Here is a 5,358-nt window from a genome sequence, read left to right on the forward strand (position 1 = left end):
GCAAAGCAAGTTCCGCTTCAGCGAGAGAACCCCCATCCCAGGACGAAAATGAGCAGGCACGATGCCAGCTTTCTGATGGAGTGAGACTGACATGTGCCTGGCTGTCATGCCAACGCGACGACGGTCCAATTACGAGTCCCCTCCCTGCCATGCATCCGGGATACAGAAACCAGAGAAGTCTGTTCAATGTAAACAGGAGTGTGCAGCTTCATTCATACCAGACGACACGAAGCAGGCCGCCAGCCGCCAGGCGGCCCCAGCCTGCCACAGCGCCACGCTCCCGGAGCACTGAATTCTGTGCTGTCCCCGGCAGCCATGCTGCCCATGCTGACCGCGCCGCCCACGCTGCCCACACTGACCATGCTGCCCATGCTGCCCGCGCTGCCCACACTGACCGCGCTGCCCGCGCCGCCCACGCTGCCCATGCTGGCCGCACACGCCGGCCGCTCGCCACCCTCGAGGAGCGTCTCCCTTGTCCCCTGCGGCCCGCCGTCTCGCAGGGAGCCCTGTCCGGCAGGGATCACGCAGTGACTACTTCCTCCCTCCCACAAAGCGTCCTGATGTCCCACGTGCCTGCACTCGCTGCACCTAACCAGGGCCTGGCGCCCAGGACACGGTCGCAAGCACTTGTCAGGGGGAAGTGATGGAGAAATGAGCGTTTTTTTTCTCTCTCTCTCTCTAAAACATTTTTACAAAAATGAAACCATGTGCTATGTCTCATCACCTGCACAGAGCGTCACGTAGTGGAAACAGGTAAGGATGTCACATGGCCACGGCACGGATGCCGCCATAACAAGGAAAGGGCAGAGGGCGGCCTGGGCCTTCAAGTGGGGCAGTACTGGTGCCCATTGCACAGCTTGTTGGTTAGGGTTAAATGAAGTGACATCGGCACAGTACTAAGTTACTGCCACATTGTGTCATGTAAAAGAAACAGTTCTGCCGTTTGTTGAACATTTGGGCCTTTGCAGAATTTCAACAGTGTCATTCAGAATAGCAACAGTAACACTGTCCGTATCGACAGGCTGCAGATAAACACTTCGGGTACAAATCTGACTAAAGCCCCGATTTCTAGGAATGGAATGCCTGAGTAGGAGCATCTGAACGTCCGAAAGTTCTGGGTACAGTGTCCACTGCCGAACTGCCCACAGCTGCCCGCTCTCGCCTCTGTCAGGAGCGCACGAGGCTCCTCTCTGTGTCCTGGCTCCCCCGAGCTGTCATTTAAAACCCTCAGCCAACTCGGCAAACAAAATGCCGACGTCGTTGTGATCTGTCCTCCCCTTGTGCCAATTAGTGAACATTTCTTTCTTCTCATTGGACACGGAGCCCATGAGGACAGAGGCTATGGGCTGTCCCCTTCCCCACTGGACCCCGGCTACCTGGTATGACACAGGACAGGTGGGAGGAAATGAATGGCCTGCACGGCTTCCTGTGGACGGTCTCCAGCCCCTTGGACGAGGCGCCGCACCTCTGCAAACCTACCTCCCAACCCGAACGGTCCTTACAAAGATCACACAAGGGCTTGGCACGGCGACGTACACACAGTAGACGCTTAATAAACATTTGCCAAGAGAATGCTTCAATCCAAATGCGAGGCGGAAGGGACAGTCACAGGTGAGGGCCCTGACTCTCGGAGAGGCAGGACTGGCTGTCTGAGGCAACACGAGGTAGCCCGATCAGTCCACAGGTGTTCAGCGAGCACCTTCTGTGGGCCGGACGGGTCTTATTCACTGTACCCCAACAAAAGCAACTGAAGTTCACTGTCTGCTAACGGACTGAGGTGCTTGTTTCATCTATTTTTACTTGCGTGGAAATCATATGAAAGGACTTACTTTTGTTTCTTTACGCACAGTGTTGTCTGCTAACGGACTGAGGTGCTTGTTTCACGTACTCACGTGAATCATCTATTTTTACTTGCGTGGAAATCACATGAAAGGACTTACTTTTGTTTCTTTACGCACAGTGATCCCCTGTTACACTTTTCCAAAGCCAGCGTTTCCATTTGGGCCGAGAAAGGCCTGCCCTATGTGAAGGCCACTTGTGTTCGGAGGGGAAACATCAGAGCTTTTCCCTCGAAGCGTTGACGTCGCCCGCCCGGGTGAAAAGCGAGCACCAGGACCAGGCCTGAGGGAACCAGAGCCAGACGGCCCGTCACAACCGCGCGCTTCCGGAACTGTGTCTGCCACTGCAGGAGGCCACACTCTCCTGTTCCCCTTTACAGGACACTGTCGCCCTGAAGACTGACAGCAAAGAGAAAGTGAGGCCACTGATATTTAAAAGCTTGTATGAATGGATCGCAGACCTAACGTTTGGGGATGAGTATTTTCCGTAGCAGGTACGTGTGTTCTTTTATTTTTTAATTTAGATGTGACTTTTATACAATAAAGTGTACAAATCCTAAGTGTAAAGCTCAACCTATTTACATATGCGTATGTACCTACCAAACCTCCCTGGCCCCATGAGGACACAGAGCAGACAGCCCAAGGCTCCTGCCTACCCTGGCCCAGCTGAGGCCTGCCCCCGCCACCCAGGGGACCACCGCCCTGACTCCCAGCCTGCACTTCACATGATGGATGCGATCCTGTGCCTCCAGGCCAGGCATGTTCCACGAACGCGCTGTCCGTAAGACAGGGCCCCGTGGCTGTGCCGCAGTAGCCTGTCCACTTTTACTGTAGGGCAGGACCCTGCTGCATGAACGTTCGCCCGTTCTGCCGTCGACGGGCACCACGCACAACGCCGCTACGACAGTCCTGCACAAGTGGCCTGCGCACGCCGTCCTGCTAAGCCGCAGGTGAGGGCTGCAGGCCCTGTTTTCGGTTCTGGGGACTCAGCACCCACAGATCAGCTTTGGTGTCGACTCGCACGTCCTCTCACTCTAAGAACTTCAAACTAAGGCTTTCCACTCACAGCCCTTCCTCCCTGAACGACGCCACCCCGTCTCCAACGCCGGCACACGGCACGAGGAAGCAGCGCGGGAGGACGGGCCAGGCTCGGGGAATGGCGGCTCCAGCACTTCCTTCCTGTCTCGGAACACGAAGGCGACTTTACCCAGACAGGACTTCATCACTTTAACATCAAAGCCCCGCCTTGAACCCAGTATCACATGGGAAATCTACTGTGCGCCCAGCAATGAAAGCGAGAAACAAAGTTACTCTGCCCCTAAGCCGCGCCCGGCAGGAAAGAAAGCCCTCGAAACAGCCTGCGGCCCGGCCGCCGCTGGCCGCCTTCACAGCAGCGGGCTTGAGGCCTGGAGCCGTCTCAGAAGGGACATGAGCTACGCTGGGGTCAGAGACGGGAGCAGACGCTCAAGGACAGGGGCTGCAGGTCACGGCTGCATCACCTCGGGCGGAGCCTGCCCCGCCGAAAACGTGCCGACGGAGGGACATCCGCGCGGGATCCCGGCTCAGCGAAGCACTCAGTGACAGGTCGAGCTGCTTCAATGACAGTGACCACACGCAAGCACGTCGCCTTAAAAACAGAAGGCTTCAATACACAGCGGAGTCTGATCCATTAGACAAAGTCTGGGAAGTATTAGCGACAAAGCAACGGAAGCGAGAAGTCTTCTAAGAACACTATCTGCCACCAGCGGCAAGAGTGACCTCGCCGAGTGCGGCGTGCTGTGCTCCCGGGGATGAGCCCTGGGGGACGCCCTGTGCCACTTCGCTCGTGGGCTTTGAACGTCACTTGGAAGCTATGTGGAGTGACAGAAATGCTCTGCGTATGGGACACAGGTTACACGGACGTGCATAAATCAAAACTCGTCGACCTGTGCAGTCCACTCTATGTAAATTATCTCAATTAAAAGAAAAACTGCCCAGCCAGCAGAGTCAAGGGGTCTCGAGACTTTTGTTTAGAACAGTGACATCGCTCAGGAGACTGAGCTGTGCTTGGAGTCACCGTGGGCCTCATGCGGGAAGCTGACAACAGTCTCATGACTGCGTGATCACACACGCCACTCCCTCTGCCCAGAACTTACTTCAGGAGCCTGTTCGCCTGCAAATCCCACCCCGTCTTTCAGCCTTGGCTCCAGCGTCATCCCGACCGCCCCCCGGGCATTCGCACCACCCCACCCCGGCTCGCTGCACGCTGGCCATCAGGGCATCGTCACGGCGGCAGCTCCCGCAACGCTCAGGGGCAAACCCTCTGACCAAACGTGACCGTACACGGGGCACCGCCATCTAAATATACGAACTCTAGTGCGGAGAATTTGTAACGTTTAGTTTTTAAAACACAAATCGGTGTGGGAAAATAGGCTGTCTAGACAAGAAGTTGAAATCGTAGGACAAGCTACATTCTGAGAACCGATTCGACATCCAAACTGATTCATTCAGATTAGCACAGCAAATAATAACCATTTTTTCAAAGCCTGGCTTCTTATCTCAAGACATGCTTTAATTTAATTAACTAATTTAGAATTCTGACAGTGTGAAACTTTTCCAAGAGGAAATCATTCACAACGTCCGTCAACATTTCATGAACCTTATCGTAAATACACGTAAAGACGACGACGTTAAACTGTCTTCAGCATGATACCCGGGACGTGCCAGAGGCAGATGGCAGAGAGGGTGGGACCAGACCCGGAGCGGGGCTGCTGGGCGGATACCGGCTCTGCTACACGCTAGCTGGGGGACGCGGGCCAAGTTCCTCATCTCTGAAATGAGAATGAGGGGTAGGTGCCCCTTCCTTTCTCCTCGTTTCCAAAATCTAAAAAAGCACTGAAGACTAGTAAGGTTTTTTTTTTACATTTGAAAAAAATTAGTTTCATGGCAAAACCTGACTTGAATTGATGTAAGGTCTGTCTTTATATATGTTAATGTAAATATTCGTTTTGCTGTAGAAATATTCGTGCTTTTAACTCTGGGATGCTATCGAAATACTACAAAGTACGTGGCATGTACATCATATTACTCTGACTTTCTGAAATAAAAAAATATTGAATTCCGAAGCACACAAAACCTGCAAGATTCAGACGAAGGATTTTGGACCTGTTTCTCACAGGGTGGCGGTGATGTAGGACAGTGATTGGCACGTAGTGAATACTGTGCATTATCTTAACTGTTAAACTGTGTGACAAGGGTGTGCGCTAAGTACGTGTGCACTAGTCCTATCTGGCAATTAACTGACTCTGGAGTGTGTGTGATGTCTGCAGGCCCTTAAAAAAAGTGAGAAAGAGCTCCCCCCCTAACGTGATCTACTTCCAAGTTCACGGGCGTGCACCGGGCTGGCGGGCTCACAGAGGTCAGCCCCAGTACACCCCGCAGCGAGGGCACCGGCCCCTCCAACAGGTTAAACCGTGCTTTGCCAAACTGGAATGTGCAGGTTGCTTTAATTATAAACTACGGTGTAAAAAATGAAAGGCCC

At 53.7% G+C, this 5,358-nt stretch overlaps 1 protein-coding gene across 1 annotated transcript in view; it reads right to left on the bottom strand.

Annotated features, from left to right (window-relative positions):
* The window catches only part of PTK2 (protein tyrosine kinase 2), a 175,948-nt gene that overhangs the window by 9,657 nt on the left and 160,933 nt on the right, over window positions 1-5,358 (bottom strand). The window lies entirely within an intron of this gene.

The sequence above is a fragment of the Pteropus alecto genome, unplaced genomic scaffold (assembly GCF_000325575.1).
Source record: "Pteropus alecto unplaced genomic scaffold, ASM32557v1 scaffold105, whole genome shotgun sequence".
Lineage (NCBI taxonomy): Eukaryota > Metazoa > Chordata > Mammalia > Chiroptera > Pteropodidae > Pteropus > Pteropus alecto.